The sequence below is a fragment of the Salmo trutta genome, chromosome 5 (assembly GCF_901001165.1).
Source record: "Salmo trutta chromosome 5, fSalTru1.1, whole genome shotgun sequence".
Taxonomy (NCBI): domain Eukaryota; kingdom Metazoa; phylum Chordata; class Actinopteri; order Salmoniformes; family Salmonidae; genus Salmo; species Salmo trutta.
In genome coordinates, this window is record NC_042961.1 from 20821787 (window position 1) to 20843305 (window position 21519).

The window sequence follows — 21519 nt, forward strand, 5'->3', positions numbered from 1 at the left end:
ATGAATGTCTCCAACTCATGAATGTTGAATGTCAAAACTTAATTTGGTAAACCACTGACAACATGTATTTTTCCAATAATACGGTATGAGATAACTTTACAGGGATCACAACTGTAGTTACCATGTTGATCATTTAGCATTTTTCTAACTACTGTTACCAACTTTAAGGTAGACCCAAAATGTTTGTTTAGTCTGGACAATATTGCAAAACATGTTGATGCTCTCAGTATCACTGGAGGTCTTGCATGTCTTGACTCGTACTGTTTTTATGCCTTTGCCTGGGTGAGCTGGATGGATGTCACACACCATTAACTCAAGCTGAACTGAAAGAGGTGGCTGCAGCTACTGTATGGTCCATGTTGTGTCTACAACCGTCTCCACGCTGACAGGAAAAGATACACACTTCTTTGAAGGATCCTCCCAGCCCAAATGCTTCAAATGACACAATTACATAGGACCCTGTCTGTTTGATAGGTGTTTATCAAATGGAAGCCGCCAGAATACCATCCCTCACAAGATAGACTAAAAACAGTGAATAAAGTGATTTGTTCTTGTTTGGCACAAACACTTGTAGCTGAATACATTGCTAAGACCACCCCCAAAACATTGCCATTCCCATGCTGTTTCATTCCGTGTTTCATGAATCATTTACATAAACAGCAATATGATGTAAATACAGATGTCGACGTGTTTGTTCTGGTAATCAGAGGCAACCTAACATGAGTTGGGCAAACATAAACAAAGGGGTGGGTTAACAGCATGACATTGTGTTTAATCTATATTTGTGCCTTGACAATTAATTTTATGACATTCCCCCCTGGGGTTTTATATTACCATTGAAAAAAAAACTACAACATACATGACAAATCATGGGACTCTTATTTTGAAATTGTAAACTGCAGGACTTTTATTTTGAAGAGGTACATTGACAAGAAATAAAACAAACATGTACCTGTGCGAAAGAGAGGCTATGATGGAGTAGTAGGAGCACACAAGGTCTTACCTGATAACATGGAGTCTGAGCTTGCTCAACATACTTTATCAAGAATCTCGCAGACCAGTTTCATGAGCTTAGTAGCCTCAAATACAGAGAACTTGCCTACGAATTGGCCCAACTAAACAACATCCCTTTCCCAGATAGCTGGTCAAGAAATGGAAGGGTAAGTGATATTGAACAGTATCTGAATGTAGGAATACATTTAAGATATACAATATACCACACCCCCATTTACATGAATTAAACTTTGACCTACCAGCACCATCACCCACTGTCACAGGACACCATCACCCACCATTACCCTAAGATGCCTCAACTTACCCTGTCCTGGGGTAAGTTGTGCCAGGAGGCCACTTTTTTTGCTATGTTTTCAAAACTTTTACGTGTACATGAATTCTGATTATTTCCAGGGTTATACTGTTCTCCACTTCCTGAAATATATGTAGATATCTTTGTTAGAAAGAATACTATATTTCCCTTGATGTAGTGATGCTGAATGTAAAAAATGGCTCAACCACAGGAGGCTGCTGAGGGGAGGACGGCTCATAGTAATGCGTGGAATGGCTCAAATTGAATGGCATCAAACCAGGCTGGTCTCAGACTAGATGTAACCAAGTAAACGAAAATCGGAGACATTCAAATTAGTATGCTATGTTACTTTTGGTATGGTTACATACGACTGAAGGGCACTTAAAGAAAAAATGAAAGGCGGGTGGTTGGTTGGTTGTTTGTTCGGGGTGGATGGATGGGCGTATAAAGCGAATGTCCAGCAACCCAACAGTTGCTGCGTGGTTGAATCTCATCACGGACAACTTTAGCATTTTAGCTAATTTGCAACTACTTAGGGATGGATCTACATTTACATAAGGGGTACCTGTATCGGGGAGGATCATGCTTTTTCAATTTCAGTTAATCTAGTCCAGGGGACGGTCATATAATTTGTAATTGATGAAATTTCTCTGTGTTTTAGAATGAGTTGCTTATTAGTCTATATATCGATGTGTGCCCTCATCTCTGATTCTCCTCTGGGCGCACAATATCAAGTTTGCCTATAAGCTATTTAGTGTGGTCTCAACCAAATGATCCATAGTCTGTAGGCTATAGGCTACGAAGTGCATGCTTGAAGAAGCACAGAGCAAAGTTATATTTCTAAGACAGTTGCTGGGATGGTGTAAATAAAACTATGGCAGTTCAGGATGAGAGTCAAAAAGTATTCTACCGCAATTTTTTTTAGATTAGGCCTAGTCTGAAAAATGCACTGTCTTGCGTGTGGACTAGCCTATAGTCTATGTTCTGTTCAGTTTGAGAAAGAGAGCTCGAAGAGGACAAGGAGGACCGGAGGTCAACTTTGATAGCGTGCTACTACCATAATTGATTTAATTAAAAACAATATGTTTCTTGCCCATGATGTATTTATGAGGAGCTGGCGTATGCCACGATAATCGATGCTACATCCAAGTGGAGGTATGTCACACACCGTAAACCCAGTGCAAGGCAGCAGTCTTTGGTGAGTGGGGCTGAAATGGCTTTGGGGGATCCCATACTGATGACCAACAGTTTCGCCCACCTGCTTCCAGAGATTCCTGCTCCTTCATATTTTACCCTGTCTCCTGAGGGTCCAGCTCAGGGGGTCTCTACCATAGGCCTGTACCTACCGGGCTCCCTCGCACATCAGGCCTCGATGGTGTCTGAGGCTCCAGCGCCCCCACCTCCCTGCTCGGAGGGCTTCTATTGATGATGTGGGTCCTCTGTACTCCATCTTCTGTCGGTCCTCAAGGAGGCTGAGAAAAGGCCGGACGGCCACTCACCTTCCTCCAGCCATCATCATTGTTAGTTTCATGGTGAGGCACATCTTAGTTCCTGGAGCAAAAACCCTTTGCTACCCAGGGGCTACGGTGAAGGATATCACAGAATGTCTTCCGTCCGTCCTACATCAACAGCTAAGACCTGCTGCTGTCGTAGTAAGTATGGGATCAAATGATATCAAAAAGGATAAATCAGAGCTAATGAAAAATGATTTTATTGAGCTGATCAACACCTTAAAAGGCTTGAAAAGCATCCAATTATCTCTGGTCCTGTGCTGTCACTGGGTCATGACCGCGAAAGGTGCAGCACGCGCTTAGCACTTCCTATCTGGTTTAAAGACTACTGCCACTCTGTTGACACAACATTTATTGACAATTTCAACACTTTTGGAAACTAAAGATACTCTACAGGGATGATGGACTCCACCCAAACCATCTAGGAGCCTGGACCCTCTCTTCATATTTCAAGGCTGCAATAAGATATTGACTCAAGAGACAGACCAAACCCCGCTCAGGTAATACCTCCCATCCTCTCTAAGCGTTATCGTCGTATGGTTGTCTATACTGCCAGGGGTATTGTCAGTTGTAATCTTGAACCCATTCATTTGAACACAACTCCTAGATCTGCTATTGTAAGCTCAAAAGAGGAACCCACTGTGGTCTGCTCACCCATTGCTTTTAGTTTAAATGTGAATTACATCAACCTGAATACCCCCTTGGTTTTCAAATCACGTAGAGGGTTTCGGCTGTCGCACGATAGCAACCAAAGCCTATGTAAGTCAGTTTATAACAATCCATCATTGGTTACTCTGATAATTCGTCATAATGGCATTGGCTGCGGCCTCGAGCCCTATGGTGCTAACCTATGGTGCTAATTCCAATTTCTTCTTCTTCCTCTATTACTGATAGGGATCAACCAAACAGTGCAGTTCTATGCAATCTCATAGCCATACCAACTATATCAATATCAACCATCAGACAGGGCCTGCAACCACCTATTGAACGTAGCTCGTTTGAGTTGGAGTTTCCATGTGACTTTAAAAATCGGAAAGGTCTTGGGTTGATGCATCTGAACATTAGGAGTTTACTTCCTAAACTGGATTACATCAAGATCTGGGCTATGCAGACGAATCCGGATATTCTGGTATTGACTGAAACTTAGATCTCTGGGGACATTCTGGACTCTGATATTAATATTGATGGTTATCATGTGGTCAGAGCTGAAAGACAGAGTAGAGGTGGTGGAGTGGGCATTTTTATTTAAAAAAATAAATAAATCTGTCTCTTTACTGAAATCCATTTCCCTTGCCCAAAAATGTGAGCTACTATCTTTAAGCCTTTGTCTGGGGAAAATTTGAGCCATAACTGTTATAGGGGTCTACCGTCTTCCCTCAGATAACCTTTGTGCACTCGAGGAGTTAACTAGTTTGTTGTCTTATTTTACTAAATAAGAAGTAATTATCCTGGGTAACCTAAATTATGGTTGGGAAATGCAGGCTTCAGACAATCTAAAAAACATTATTATCTAAACCTAACCCAGCTGGTGAACATGCCTACACGGCCCAACTCTAGAGATCCTTCAAGTCATCTCTGATTGATCTTATTTTAAAGAATAAATCAGATAAATATTTTTCTACTGTTGTCTTTACCATAAACATTAGTGACCATTGCCCAGTTGTTTATGTTAGAGAAATCTAAGCCTTGTGTCATCACAAAGAAGAACAGGCTTTTTTACAACATCTTTATTTTAGTGACCTTGATTGTATTTCAGCTATCCCTGAACCTGATTTAGCTTTGAGCCTCTTTGCAGATGTCTTCAATACTATTGTGGATAATCATGCTTCGTTAAAAAAATTAAGGGTTAAAGGCAGATTGAATGCCTGGTACACTGTGTAAAACAAATCAGAGAAGCTAAATCTGATTATTATGTAACCACTCTTTCAGATTGCAATGGAGACACAGCTAAATTCTGGAAAACTGTCAAATCCCTTAAGGGTTCTACTTCCTCCTCTGCCACAACAAATTAATTCAGACGCTGGCCTCATTATGGAAAATTGCCATCGTTGAGGCATTTAATCACCATTTTATTTCAGCGGGCTATCTCTTTGAAAGAATATCTAAGCCATAGCACAATGGTATTGGGGTGGATGCTGGTAGGGTAAACTTGCTGAATGATCAGAGAATTGATAGTCAAATCTTTTCTTTTAGGCTAAGTCCTGGATGCTTTGCTAGCAATAGACAAAATTTTATACACAGGGGCCAACAAATTGGATCCTTGTCTGCTAAATTGCGCAGTGCCCATCGTTGTTGGCTCAACAACCCACATTTTTAATTTAACATTGTTATCAGGAAATATTCCAAAAGTATGGAAATCAGCTCTTGTGCTGCCACTCCATAAGGGTGGGGATAGTAGTGATCTTAATAACTATCAAGGCTAAGATTTCAAGGCTAAGATTCTTGAATCCTTGGTAAATGTACAACTTTACTATTTTTTTTATCTGAGAATGTATTTTTAATGTAAATCAATCAGGGTTTATGCCTGGGCATTGCACAATTACAGCAACCACTTTAGTTGGTTAATTGATCGTGCCAATGCTTTATACACTCAACTGAAATGTGCTGCTTTGTTTGTGGACATGTCAAAAACTTTTGATACTGTTGAGCATGCTATTTTATTGAATAAGTTGTCCTCGATAGGCCTGACCTCTGACACCTGTTCTTGGTTTCATGATTATCTTAGTGACAGAACTCAAGCCATCCTGATGGATGGGGTTAAGTCTGAATTTGTTGAAGTACATATAGGTGTACCACAGGGCTACATTTTGGGTTCTGTTCTCTTCACTATTTATACAAACACCATTGATCAATCTGTTAAAATGTTTAAACTTCTATTATTATACGGATGATACTATTATGTACTATGATATTGCCCCAACTGTAGATCTGGCTGTGTCAAAACTACAATCAGATTTTATAGCTATGCAATAATCCCTGGATGATGTAAAACTTGTGCTTAATGGGTAAAACTAAATACATGCTGTTTTTAAACTCTCATAAGAATGTTTCAGATGAACTCTATGTTCACTCATTAGATTGTTCTCCAATCAAACGTGTTCCTGCATATACACTACGTGACCAAAAGTATGTGGACACCTGCTCGTCGAACATCTCATTTCAAAATCATGGGCATTAATATGGATCTGGTCAACAGATATAACAGCCTCCACTCTTCTGGGAAGGCTCTCCACTAGATGTTGGAACATTGCTGCGGCACTTGCTTCCATCCAGTCACAAGAGAATTATTAAGGTTGTGCACTGATGTTGGGTTATTAGGCCTGGCTCGCAGTCGGAGTTCCAATTCATCCTAAAGGCATTCAATGGGGTTGAGGTCAGGGTTCTGTGCATATCAGTCAAGTTTTTTATTTTTTAACCTTTATTTAATTCACAATGACGGCCTACCCTGGCCAAAGCCTAACCTAGACGACACTGGGCCAATTGTGCGCTGCCATATGGGACTCCCAATCACAGCCAGTTGTGATACAGCCTGGAATCAAACCAGGGTCTGAAGTGATGCCTCTAGCACTGAGATGCAGTGCCTTAGACTGCTGCGCCACTCGGGAGCCCAACATGTAAATAACATGTAAAAACAAGTTCTTCCACACCGATCACGACAAACCATTTCTGTATGGACCTCACTTTGTGCACGGGGGCATTGTTATGCTGAAACAGGAAAGGGCATTCCCCAAACTGTTGCCACAAAGTAGGAAGCACAGAATCGTTTAGAATGTCATTGTATGCTGTAGCGTTAAGATTTCCCTTCACTGGAACTAAGGGGCCTAACCCGAACCATGAAAAACAGCCCCAGACCATTATTTCTCCTCCACCAAACTTTACCGTTGGCACTATGCATTTGGGAAGGTAGCGTTCTCCTGTCATCCGCCAAACCTCAGACGCGAGTCTGACCATCACCACTTGTGAGACAAAACCGCGACTCATCAGTGCAGAGCACTTTTTGCCAGTCCTCTCTGGTCCAGCAACGGTGGGCTTGTGCCCATAGGCGACGTTGTTGCTGGTGATGTCTGGTGAGGAGCTGCCTTACAACAGGCCTACAAGCCCTCAGTCCAGCCTCTCAGCCTATTACGGACAGTCTGAGCACTGATAGAGGGATTGTGCATTCCTGGTGTAACTCGGGCAGTTGTTGTTGCCATCCTGTACCTGTCCCGCAGGTGTGATGTTCCGATGTACCGATCCTGTGCAGATGTAGTTACACGTGGTCTGCCACTGCGAGGACAATCAGCTGTCCGTCCTGTTTCCCTGTAGCGCTGTCTTAGGCATCTCACAGTACGGACATTGCAAAAATGTATTGCCCTGGCCACATCTGCAGTCCTCATGCCTCCTTGCAGCATGCCTAAAGCACATTCATGCAGATGAGCAGGGACCCTGGGCATCTTTCTTTTGGTGTTTTTCAGTGTCAGTAGAAAGGCCTCTTTAGTGTCCTAAGTTTTCATAACTGTGACCTTAATTGCCTACTGTCTGTAAGCTGTTAGTGTCTTAATGACCGTTCCAAAAGCATGGGAAACAGTGTTTAAACCCTTTACAATGAAGATCTGTGAAGTTATTTGGATTTTTACGAATTATCTTTCAAAGACCGGCTCCTGAAAAAGGGACGTTTCTTTTTTTGCTGAGTTTATAGTTTCTCTTCATTATTTCTCTTCATATGACAAGGATGAAAAAGGATTTGCCAGTAAATTGTGAACTTGATTCATGATGTTGGCTGCTAGCTAAGATTTGGAAGGTATGATGTTGACATGATCAGCCCAATCAAAGCTACTGTAGATATGACGTGATTTGACGTCATTTTATCTGTGGCAAATGACCTTGAGCCTCCTTGGATGGGCACTTCTAATATAACTCTATGGCAGCACCCAAGGTGCTAGAATTATTTAGCTCTACCCTTAGACTTGGTGCTGACGTAGTGTCCCCATGACTGACAGAACGCTGAGCCAATCACGGCGCAACGCTCCGTATTTTCTGCTGGCTTGCCCCACCACCATAGAAAGCACTGAGCTAGGTTGAAACACCTGCATTTTGGAGCTCCCTTACTCAAAACAAAAAAGAGACTGTTGGGGTAGATTTCTTGTTCCTTGTCAATCATTGGCTTATTGGTGAAATCAGCAATCAGACAATATCTTGTCTGATTATTAATGCAATTGCAGACAGAAGTTGACAATGGAAACACAGCGCATATGTTTCAGAGTAAGTTCTGCAAAATAAAAAAGGTCAAAGTTGCTTTAATATGCTTGCAGTCAACCCCTAGTGATGTAACTGCCTACGTCAACACCTTCTACTCATGAGACCAAGCCCATGCATATACAGTGATACAAACTTGCAGGAGAAAACAATAGTCCAGTGTTTTCTAAGGGCTCAGCAGTAATTTTCCATTCCGTGTGGCTTACAGTGGTGTGTCTGACTTGTTTCTTATCTATTTACTCCCCATGCAGGGGTCTGTGTCTATGTATCTCTTTTAGCCTTGAGGCGCTTTCTCACAGACACCCAGGTTTGACTGCAATGGCTCACACATCTGCTCAGACCGTTTCTTATAAAAGAGGCAGAGACTAGAAAAGAACTGTGGAACAGTATTAAACCTTATAATGCATATATTGCTAATCTGTGGTCCAGGACCCTATAAATGTAGTGGGGGAGGGTCTTATAGCCCTTCCCCTTCTATTAATACAACATAAGCATAATCAATTATTATAATACATCAATCATTTGGTGCAGCTTCTATCATGACCCCAAGGTGACCCCGATAAAGACCATGTTTGTATGCGGCTTTATTAACTCAATTATATATATTTTTACATTTGTTTGCAAACTGATATGTGACATGTATTAATCCCAAAATAACATGCAAAACAGGCAAGCCTGTTGCCCCACCTGCCCTAAATGACGGGTCGCAACTGTTTGTCAGTCAATTCCTCCACCCACCGTGCACTTTTTAAATAACAACCTACCTCCATGTCAGTGAAGGGCTAAGTTAAAACCAAGACTCGAATTGAGAGGGTATGCCAAGAAAATGGCAAAAAGCACACGCCTACCCCTTGTTAGCTTAAGATTTTGAAGAAAATAAAACGGATCCGATTATATAAAGTGGTCCATAACAGCGCTTTGGTCCGCGATGCTTTATGCTAGAAACAAGCTGTAAAATACCTGGGAAAGGCCTAACTCCATTGCATATGAGGATATCATTGTTTCATTTGTTTTTCATTCAGAGGCTGAGCTACAACCTACAGCTGAGGAGAGAAAAAATGTACTTTGCTTGGGAAGTAATCTAATTCTGTCACTATCAATTGATTAAGCTATTCACTCTGTACAATAGAACAGGGGTTCCCAAACCTTTCACTCAGGCCCCCCTTCCTGCATTGGGGAATATCCTGTGCCCCCAGCCCCCCCCCCCCCTCCTCCCCACACAGCTAATTTTCTTGCAATTCTATACATTTTTCCATGTCTAATGTGTATTCATGTGATATTTGAGTGACTCAAACATTAGTACAAAATAGCAAAAAAACATTAGCTGACATGGGCTAGTTGATCTGGACATCTCTGACAAGGTCTAAATAGCTCTCTAAGGTATGGAATGACTGACATGACAAGAGAAAAACTGATGATGCAATACCCAATTTCAAAATTACACCTTATGCATTCTACTATTACAACTTTGAAGAGTAAATTGAAAGACAGACTGAGTTCCTTTTTTTGGGAGGGGGACCCCCGCGCGCCCCCGCCCCACACTTGTGTCCTTCTCTCATTGACTTAAGCCACGGAAGAAGAGTAGCCAGCAGTTAAAGCTTACATTTTTCTGTTTCGGTAGGCCTACTCTGACTGGGGTGGAAAGGTACCATGCTCAGATTTCTAATGACGTCTCAGATTGAATTATTTTCAAACAGGACACACTGATTTGGCATTGGAGAAATATGATAAACACATGCCTATCTTATCTCTCATTCTTAGCCTGTAAATTTCTGTAATTTGAGTGGTATTAAAAAAAATTGTGCTAATATGTAAAACTACGTAGAATTGCATGAAACGTTTGGAAAAGCCACATTTTTTTTAATCAGACCTGCAAAAACGATGATAGATTCATGCAATGCTTTTATAAAAAAGGAGATCTATCCACATCTACTCTTGTCCACGGTGATCTGCGAAACCACAACCTTCTGGCCCGCAGCCGTGTGCGATGCCATGTGGTGCTTACAGGACGACGAACAGTTCCTAAAACTGCATATCTAAGGCTTCGGTCTGTCCAAGAAGTGAGGGTAAACAGCAGACATGTTCTCTGCTATCCACTTTGTTCTAATTATTATTTTGGGTATAGGGGAGGGTCACTTTTTTTTTAAATGTCAAGCTTTTAGGGAGGGTTTAGGTAACCCTAATCCTATTTTGCAGAAGGAGCGCCATCCATTTTCATTTCAGAGAGGTCCAAAAAAAAATTATACTGAACAAAAATATAAACGCAACATGCAACAATTTCAAAGATTTTACTGAGTTATTGTTCAGATAAGGAAATCGGTCAATTTAAATTATTCACATCGATCCAGAGCATCCCAAACATGCTCAATGGGTGACATGTCTGGTGAGTATGCAACTGCCCGGTACAGTTGAAACCGGGATTCATCTGTGAAGAGCACACTTCTCCGCGTGCAAGTGGCCATCGACGGTGAGCATTTGCCCACTGAAGTCAGTTACGATGCCGAACTGCAGTCAGGTGAAGACCCTAGTGAGGACGACGAGAACGTAGATGAGTTTCCCTGAGGTTTGTGCAGAAATTCTTCGATTGTGCAAACCCACAGTTTGCCCAATCGTCTCAGAACATCCCGCAGGTGAAGAAGCCGGATGTAAAGGCCCTGGGCTGGCGTAGCATTTTTTGGGGGGCCTTTTGTACTTATGGATCATTTTTTATTTCAGCTCATGAAACATGGGACCAACACTTTACATGTTGCGTTTATATTTTTGTTCAGTATAAATAACATTTACTCCCTTGCTACTTTCCAACTACTTAGCATGTTAGCAAACCCTTCCCCTAACCCTAACCTAACCTTAATCCTTTAACCTAACTCCTAACCTTAACCCCTATTCCTTAACTCCTAACCCTAACCCCTAGCCTAGCTAACGTTAGCCACCTAGCTAAAGTTAGCGTTAGTCACCTAGCCAACACTAGCCACAACAAATTGGAATTTGTAACATATACGTATTGCAAATTTGTAACATACCGGTATCATATGAATTGTAATTCCTAACATATCATACGAAATGGATAATGAACATCCACAAATTAATACCTACCATACCAAACATAACATATCATACTAAATTGAGTGTCCCGGATTTTCATTTACTATGAGTCCAAGTTGATTAAACACATGAAAATCCTATGTTTGATGTATTTGATACCATTCCACTGATTCTGCTCCAACCGTTACCACGAGCCCATCCTCCCCAATTAAGGTGCCACCAACCAATGAAAACTTGAGCGAAAAAGTACATTTTGTGTGCACTATGTCATCACACACTCATTTTTATCCGCAAGAAGTCTGTTTGGTGGAAACACACCACTGGTAGGAAAATGCACATTAAAAAAATGCTGGGCCCCTCTACAGATGGCTATATAGGACCGCTAATACAGGAATAGTAAAGGCCCAGTGCACTACTTTCATGTATATAAAAGAACAAATCAATAAAAATAAATACATTTGTTTTTTAATTATGATTTTCCAGGGGGTGCTGCAGCACCCTAAGCCCCCCTACTTCCTGCGGCAATAGGCTTCACATGCTCGTGGGAAATGGGAAAGTGGGAAGTGATAAATCCGACATGATTGTGTTCAAGTGCTTTTGAAGTCGGAAAAAATTCTTCAACCATTAACATTTTATTTAACTTGATAAGCTAGCATTGCTAATAATAAAGTAAGCTCGCTTGGTTAGCATTGGCAATATGGTCAAACTAGCTACATTATACATAGTGATAAGGTTGTAATGTGAAAACAATTATTTGTTTTGGTCAGTGGTGAGACATCACAACTCTGCAACTTGGGTAACAACATTTTGTCTGAGTGTCCCACTTGTAAACTCCGACTTGGAGGGTCATTCAAGGGAAACTTCCCACTGGGAACTAGGAGCTTGCAATAACTCCGATAGCGCATGAACGCCGCATAATTACCAAACTTGTGATTTCCAATGTTCCTGATAGGTCCATACGGCGGTACTCAGGAGTGTTTTAGTTTAATTGTAGTCTCATTATGACATGAAATCGACTGATCTGCTGAGGGTTAGTCCCGTGTAGCTCAGTTGGAAGAGCCAGGGTTGTAGGTTCGATTCCCACGGGGGACCAGTATGGAAAAAGTATTAAAATGCATGCACTCCCGAGTGGCGCAGCGGTCCAAGGCACTGCATCTTAGTGCTAGGGGTCGTCAGTACAGACCCTGGTTCAATTCCAGATTGGGAGTCTCATAGGGTGGGGCACAATTGGCCCAGCGTCGTCCGGATAAGGGTTTGTCCGGGGTAGGCCGTCATTGTAAATAAGAATTTGTTCTTAACTGGCTTGCCAAGTCAAATAAAGGTTCAATTGAAATAAAAAATACTGTTAGTTGCTCTGGATACGATTGTGTGCTAAATTACTAAAATAAAACAAATAGGTGTACTACAAAGCACGATCAATGGTTGTGTTGCAATAAAATAACTGTACATTTTTCAGAAGGATAAGCTTGCATGTGTCAGCAACGTCTGAGCAGTGTAACACAACCATAGTAACATTCTAACGCACATCTGCGTGCACTTCTGTCCTGTGGTTGCGATTGGCTAAAAAGGTTTTAGTACTCCATTGTTTACAAACAACCAGAATGTAAACAAACATTGTATACCTTCAACATATGGTTAAACTGTCTCTTGGATGTCATGGACTGCCAGTCCTTGCATCTAGAACACTGTTTTTTTATATTTTAAGAGGGGTTACATATTCCTAGCTCCGCCCCTTAGTTGTATACCAAAACAAGTGGCTTTCATGTTTTTCGAGCCACAGACGGAGGAATTGACAACTCTGTTTTGACTACTAATCTGTAAACACGAAATAATCTGTAAATAATTGGTATTACACTTATCTTTGTTCACAATCTGTTTCTGATACCCCCACCCCCACCTATACTCATAATTATCACTACAGGGGATGGGGATGGCCACATGAGGGCGGTAGAGCCTCAATAGTTAGAGACCTCCAGTCTCAGTAATCAACTGAGGAGGCTGCAGCTTATTGAAACCCATGGCCATATTTTATCGTCTGTTCTTGATCACCTCTCTGTTTGGTCTTTGTCATGGTTTGTTTACGGCTCACCTTACTTCTTTAAAAAAAAAGAAAAAAAACATTCAATTTGAGATGTTTTGTATACCCAGGCAGTAAAAATACCATAATCAACATGTAAAATAGTCTGATTGACCATTAGTCGCCTAAACATGCTCCATCAGTTGGCATGTTAGTACCTGTTATATACGTCAACTCTTTGGGGATATGGGGCAGTGGAGAGCATTTTGGGTATTCTACCCTAAAAGAAGTCCAGTTTGGATGTAATTTTCTCACTTTCACAGTGGTCTACCATTCACAGTGGTCTATGTCAGAGCATTTTAATGGAGTTGCAGTAATCATCAATTTATCTTTTGCATTTGTTGTTCTAAATTAGACATGCCAGTTAAAACTGTAATCTCAAAATAGCCCACAACCAGACCTCTTTAATTCCCAAATCAGAGTCTGATTAAATAGAATTAGTTCTTCCCCCTAATTTACCCGTTGAACTCATTTTAGGAACAGGGGACAGCTCTAATGTGTAAGAGGCTGCCAGACGAGTTTAAATACCTTGCAAACAGATTGGAGTCTTTAGGATATTCCTATAAGCAGAGCTTTGAGGACGAAATGCTGATACCAAGCTAAAGTGGGACACTCTCAGGGGCGGGGGGCTGGAGGGCAGTTGGGGGAGGGGGTACTCATCAATAGACTTAAATGTGGCTGGCTGCACCATACAACTCAATCTATGTGCACAGGAAATATTCAAATCTACATTTTTAAAATGTTGAATTATTCAGGCTAGTAGTCACAAACATGAGATGCTTATAGTTTTCATATTGATGTTATTGTGGCTGTATAAGATACTGTAATGAGGCCCAACACCCAAAATCTCATAGCTAAGCTAATAAGCCTCTGCACACCTTTGTCCAAATGCCGGCTACGTTGAAATTGAATGAAGTTGACAATGTCAAGATTATCACATTTCATAGTTGCAGCTGTTGAATACTGTATGCAAGCATACATAATTAATCGTTCTTCAAATGCTGAATGTTTTCTCCTGTAAAAAAAAATGTATGCACAAAATGTTACAATTACAGTAAGATAATAGTTATATGAATTGTTTTATGCTATTTGAATAAGATATTAATGAATTTAACTAAACATGAACATAAACATATTTAGTCATCTCGGACAGTGTTATATATAGATGATACTTTTCATATTCCTTTCATGAAAGCAATCTGGACTCAGTGCATGAAATGTGTTTTTATATGCTTTATTTGAAGTGCTTGCTCTTAAATGATTCACAGGTCCAAATTTTACTGTATGCATAACCACTATGCATAACTTTTTATTGATGCCATGTGGAGCAAATGTACACGCGAAATTGAATGTACTGTATTTATTTCCTTAATAAAGTATATGGTACTTCACATCTATAATGCTTATCAAGTTATTGATCACTCTCAGCACAATAATCCCTTTCCCTCTTCCAATGATTGCCAATGTTGGTAAGATTCTGTTTTTCCTGACTGTATCAAAATAGATGTCCCCCCCCCGATCTGGGCCTCAGGAGCCTACAATAAAAAGAGCACATATCCTTTCTGATGAGGAAGATCAGGCCATGCACTTGACAAGAATATCACCCCCATACAGAAAGACTAAACACAGGGTAATGGGGACATATTTGAAAAGAGCTGTATTCATCCAGGTAGTCATTGTTGTGCAGACTTCATTGTTGTGCAGGTTCACTGCATTGGTTTGTTTATTGAAGAAGTAGGCTACTTATGAAGGTATTGATTTTCCTTGGAGACTGAATGATCGCATATGGCTACAGATCCAGATAGAATGCTGTTTGATTATTGAGGATATTTGTAACTATTATTCACATAAAACCGCCAGGTGACAATAATTTTTTATTTTTACTAACCTTGAACCATTTTTTCTGGTGATATTGATAGAAGGGGATCATAATACACACGATTAAATGCAGTAATCTATTTAAAATGTTCAGTCTTTTCTATACCCTCTGTCATTAGCTGGGATGTAAACTGTATCTGATTTGTTACATGCACATGATCATATCCTCATCAGTCGAGAGTGTAGTTCCTTTTTAAAGTCATAGCCTTGAGAGTTACAGTATATCAGCAAGAATCCAATCAAACTCTTCATACTGCATCATTCACAATTTCAGAGCAAAATAATTTGATTTTATCTGATCAGATATGTTTCATTATAAACTGAGTGTTTCGACCACTGAATTCTGATTGGCTGACAGCCGTGGTATATCAGACCGTATACTAAACATGCATTTTTACTCCTCTAATTCCGTTGATAATAGCAATAAGGCACCTCGGGTTTGTGATATATGGCCAATATACCACGGCTAAGGGCTGTGACCATTCACTCGGCATGGCGTTGTGCGTAAGAACAGCCCTTAGCCGTGGTACATTGGCCATATAACCCACCTCCTCAGGCCGTATTGCTTAATTAGACCACCGTTGCACTTCTAACTCCACATTACAAGACTACAGTGTTCCCTTTAAGTCTGAATTCATTCCGATTTCATATTCATTGTTTTTTATTAATCACATGCAGTACAGTTCTCATGTTCTGTCTGGATGAAGGCATCTCAAGCCACCATGTGAACACTCATGCCGTTGGTCACAAGATGGTGAGGGAAATACAAAATGACACCTTGTTTTCACCCTGAGGGTATTGTCTGCCTACCTTCCTATGATATCTTTGTGTTGAACCAATTGTGCTGTGGTCTTTAAAACCGTTGTGTTACATCACTCCACATCAGGATGATTAGGCCCACAGTTTAATTGATCGTATTGTACAATGAAGTGTAGCCAGGAGAATAACAAAAAAATGATACCATTTATCTCTAATTGATTTGAAAATATAAATATTTTACATTGACAGGGGTATCTTTCAATATTCTGGATATTCTGAATAGTCAGAAGGCTGGTATATATATAAAGAAAGAAGACATTAAAGTGTGCATGCACTAATCTACTATTTAAAATACAATACATTTTTTACATTACCAGACTGCTTAAAAGCTATGATGAAGCAAGTATGGGCCTTAGATTTTTCTACAGTATTCCCGAGGAGTTCTAGATAGCACTCTTTGTCCTGTATAATTTATCGGTATAGTAATTGCTACAGGTGTAATTTGAGCTGTTCCTTTGTATCTCTGGAACACTTATGTGCCATTGTCAGTCACTGTATAGCTTTAGACTAAGGATGACAGTCTTGATGAAAAGCGCCATAAAGGCTTTTAAAATAGATACATTTTCCCACCCAACAATAGATGTCATTTCAGGCGCACAGATGGATTTTTGGGGTAAATCTTTGTGAGTGTTTGGAAACATGGGAGGCCGAGTGGGGGAGGCTGTGGTGCTCTCCGTTTAACATCATCTTAACTGTATTACGTGATAGAGAATTACAGAGGATTACTCCTGCTGTGAGTTGTACCTATTACGCAATGTACAGTTGTGGAACAGTCACTACATAGGGACAGGCCTGGTGTGTGATGAGCGCCTACACTCTTAGGAAAAAAGGGTACGAAAAGGGTTCTTCGACTGTCCCAATAGGAGAATCCTTTTCGGTTCCAGGTAGAACCATTTTGGGCTCCATGTAGAACCCTCTGTAAAAAGGGTTCTACATGCAAACCAAAAAGGTTCTACCAGCAACCAAAAATGGTTCTTTAAGAGGTTTCTCCTATGGGGACAGCCGAATAACCATTTAAGGTACTAGATAGCACCTTTTTTTTCTAAGACTGAACCTATTAAAATATTCCCCTCACTCTCCCTCTTGCTGGCTTTTGTTCCTCGTCCTCTCCCTCCCCCTCACTGAGCTCATAGAGGGGAGAACAGGTCTCATGGTAAAGCTTTGGTGGAATATGAATTGGTTATGATTATGTTGCCTCATTTCTGTTTCTTGATATGAAGGCATCATTTATTTAGGCCTTGTTAAATGAAACAGCAGTACAACAAGACATTAAAAATCAAGTTCTTTCTTTCTCTCATTTCATTTACAGGCTACATTTCAGTGTTCAGTGTAGTATACGTTAGGATTCAGTAAGTCTACAGTACTTCGTCTTTATAACCTGTTGATTGAGAAAGGGCATAAGATTAGCTCCCACCCCACTCTTTGAAAACAACAGAGTTTCTTTTGGTGCAGCTAGGACCTTTAAGAACATATGGTACTTCCACCTGAACCCAATACAAACTCATTCATCCCAATTATTAGCTCACTTGTCACAATTGGTCATTGTTAAACCTCAGTACAAGTGCAAACCCATGTCTCGAAATGTTGAGTATAATTGGGAGGCAAGTTTATTTTCAAAATATCACTTGTAACCAAAAGCACTCCAATGTAAAGCCTCAAGGGTTTTGACAAGAAAAAATAAATGTCAAAGCAGGATAAAAATGACAGCTTGTGCTATGCTGTAAACCCCCACACAAGACTCTCCAGCTCAGCTCCCTGTGCAGTCCCCTAGGTACCTATGTAGAATAAGCTCCTTACTACAGAGTTCAGTTTGGAAAACAGTTGGCTTCACTACTGTGCAGGACATAATCATGCTAATTGCAAACGTAAAACTCTTTAAATACGTGCATTTACCTTGAATTTAACATTTTGAAAAAAATTTAAAGACTTGCCAAGGTCTATCCCCTGGTAGTAAGTTATCTACTATTAGAAGCTTTGTTAGTGAGTGCCAAGTAACATTACCCACAGAAAACACTGGGAAGCTTGGTAATTAGGCATGAATGACCTACAACAAGAGAGTTCTCAGGTTCTCCCTGTTGACTGAGCAGGTTCTTCACTAATGCCAGCAGTACCTTTGCTTAGGCAGCTTAAAGGAATTACAAATGATAGCTACAAATGTCAAGCCACACCATTGAACCAATTTATATTTTACCTGAAGGCCTATTTGATTTCTGGGCGTCTGTTTGTAAAACACATACATTTCTATCCAGGCATTAAATGTGTTGAGAGTAAACCTCTGGTTTCCTGCCTTGATTGTTGGAAGGATATTGAAATGTCCTCTCTCTGTTTCCCAATCCATTACACTATACACACACAATCACACTGAAGGAGCAAGGCTCTGATACTGAACCTTCCCACCAATCATGCTGGCTGTGATCATGATGAATGTTTTATGGCATTACTAGAACTGATAGTGGTAGTGGCCCTGCTTGCACTTGGCCGTTTCTGTAAACAGTCGCTAGCCCACCCATGATGACCAATATGTCATTGGGGGCCGCTGCTGTTAGGTGTTCTGAAAGAGGTTTTGAATGAACTACAGATGCATATTATATGATAGGATAGTGGTAAGTGGGATACTGGTGAAGAAAGTTAAGGGAAAGATTAGGGGTAGTTTCCCTACCATCTGCCATCGAGCTATACATACAGTTGAAGTCGAAAGTTTACATACACCTTAGCCAAATACATTTAAACTCAGTTTTTCACAATTCCTGACATTTAATCCTAGTAAAAATTCCCTGTCTTAGGACAGTTAGGATCACAACTTCATTTTAAGAATGTGAAATGTCAGAATAATAGTAGAGAGAATGATTTATTTCAGCTTTTATTTCTTTCATCACATTCCCAGTGGGTCAGAAGTTTACATACGCTCAATTAGTATTTGGTAGCATTGCCTTTAAATTGTTTAACTTAGGTCAAACGTTTCGGGGAGCTTTTCACAAGCTTCCCACATAAAGTTGGGTGAATTTTGGCCCATTCCTCCTGACAGAGCCTGGTGTAACTGTGTCAGGATTGTAGGCCTCCTTGCTCGCACACGCTTTTTCAGTTCTCCCCACAAATTTTCTATAGGACTGAGGTCAGGGCTTTGTGATGGCCACTCCAATACCTTGACTTTGTTGTCCTTAAGCCATCAACTTTGCGAGTGTGCTTGGGGTGATTGCTCATTTGGAAGACCCATTTGCGACCAAGCTTTAACTTACTGACTGATGTCTTGAGATGTTGCTTCATTATATCCACATAATTTTCCTACCTCATGATGCCATCTATTTTGTGAAGTGCACCAGTCCCTCCTGCAGCAAAGCACCCCCACAACAGGATGCTGCCACCCTGTGCTTCACAGTTGGGATGGTGGTCTTCGGGCTTGCAAGCCTCACCCTTTTTCCGCCAAACATAACAATGGTCATTATGGCCAAACAGTTCTATTGTTGTTTCATCAGACAAGAGCACATTTCTCCAAAAAGTACAATCTTTGTCCCCATGTGCAGTTGCAAACTGTAGTCTGGCTTTTTTATGGCAGTTTTGAAGCTGTGGCTTCTTCCTTGCTGAGCAGCCTTTCAGGTTATGTCGAAATATAGGACTCGTTTTACTGTGGATATAGATACTTTTGTACCGGTTTCCTCCAGCATCTTCACAAGGTCCTTTGCTGTTGTTGTGGGATTGATTTGCACTTTTCGCACAAAAGTACGTTCATCTCTAGGAGACAGAACGTGTCTCCTTCCTGAGCGGTATGACGGCTACGTGGTCCCATGGTGTTTATACTTGCATACTATTGTTTGTACAGATGAACGTGGTACCTTCAGGCGTTTGGAAATTGCTCCCAAGGATGAACCAGACTTGTGGAGGTCTACAATTTTTTTCTGAGGTCTTGGCTGATTTCTTTCGATTTTCCCATGATGTTAAGCAAAGAGGCACTGAGTTTGAAGGTAGGCCTTGAAATACATCCACAGGTACACCTCCAATTGACTCAAATTATGTCAATTAACCTATCAGAAGCTTCTAAAGTCATGACATCATTTTCTGGAATTTTCCAAGCTGTTTAAAGGCACAGTCACCTTAGTGTATGTAAACTTCTGACCCACTGGAATTGTGATACAGTGAATTATAAGTGAAATAATCTGTCTGTAAACAATTGTTGGAAAAATTACATGTGTCATGCACAAAGTAGATGTCCTAAACGACTTGCCAAAACTATAGTTTGTTAACAAGAAATTTGTGGAGTGGTTGAAAAACGAGTTTTAATGACTCCAACCTAAGTGTATGTAAACTTCCGACTTCAACTGTACATACGTGAATAATGTGTACCACAATGTACTTCTCTTAAGATAAACAAATTCAACCCACAGAACTTTGACAATCTTATAACCAATTACTTCTTACAAGCAGAGTAAGTAATTGTAAGTCTATAAACGTTTCTCTCCCTTAATTTCTTTCCCACCATAAATGATTTTATCTATGATTCTTACAAGCGGACACCACTGTATTTGCAGGAGGATAATGCTAAAGGCGAGTGCTATTTCTGTTGCAAAATGTTACTGTTACTCAGACTGTTATGTCTCATGCCCGTTATTGGGAGGGATGTAACCTTCTTTTTTGGATAGAGTGGAAAGTCTGACTAAAGCTGCAGCACCATGGGGTGCAGCCTCTAAGTGTATTCGTTTTGCTTTTGCCATCTGATCCGAGGGCACACTGCTCTGCCAGGACTGATACTGGGCAAGGCTATGCCCATTTAGTACCCGCAGCTCAACCAGTCGCACTTTGACCAGTATTAGCGTACTCGCTGGTTCTGGTAACAATTTACATAAACTTGCTATTATACTTGTGTAATAACCATGTTAGTACCAGCAATTTAGTATTTGAAATCTGATTGCGTAGTAATGGAGTTCACATGCACCGAATACAACATGTATAGACTTAACGAAATGCTTGCTTACATGCCCTTCCCAACGAATAAAAAAATAATAATACAAAGAAAATGAGTAGCACAAGAGGAATAAAATACACAGGAATGGAGCTATATACAGGAAGTACCAGATCAATGTGCAGAGGTAAGAGGTATTTGAGGTAGATATGTACATGAAGGCAGGGTAAAGTGACTAGGCATCAGGATAGATCATAATAAGAGTAAAATAAAGAACAGAGTAGCAGCAGCAAATGATGAGTGTAAACATGTGTGTTCGTGTGTGTGTGTGTATATGTGGGTTTGTGTTGTGTTGGTATGCATGTGTGTGCGTGTCTGTGTGTGTGTGCGCGGGTGTTGTGTTGTGTGTTTGTGAATGTGTGTGGGAGTATCAATGTAGTGTGTGTATGAGTGTTGGTATTGTATATAGTGTGTATATATAGTCTTGTGAGTGTGCATAAAGTCAGTGCAAGATAGGGTCGGTGCAGGGTCGGTCCGGATAACCATCATTATTTACTTATTTAGCACTCGTATGGCTTCGGGGTAGAAGCTGTCTCGGAGCCTGTTGGTCATGAGAGCCAATGGTCTGGTACCGTTTGCTGGACGGTGGCAGAGTGAACAGTCTATGGCTTTGGTGGCTGGAGTCTTTGACAATTCTTTGGGACTTCCTCTGACACGGCCTGATATAGAGGTCCTGGATAGCAGGGAGCTAGGCCCC

The 21519-nt window shown here is 40.7% G+C and overlaps 1 protein-coding gene across 1 annotated transcript in view; it reads left to right on the top strand.

The window, feature by feature from the left end:
• Positions 1–986: 986 nt before the first annotated feature.
• vax1 (ventral anterior homeobox 1) overlaps positions 987–21519 on the top strand; it is a 31796-nt gene continuing 11263 nt past the window's right edge. Inside the window, exon 1 of the mRNA XM_029752910.1 lies at positions 987–1160. The gene's annotated coding sequence lies outside the window, so the exon portion shown is untranslated. The remainder of the gene's footprint in view (positions 1161–21519) is intronic.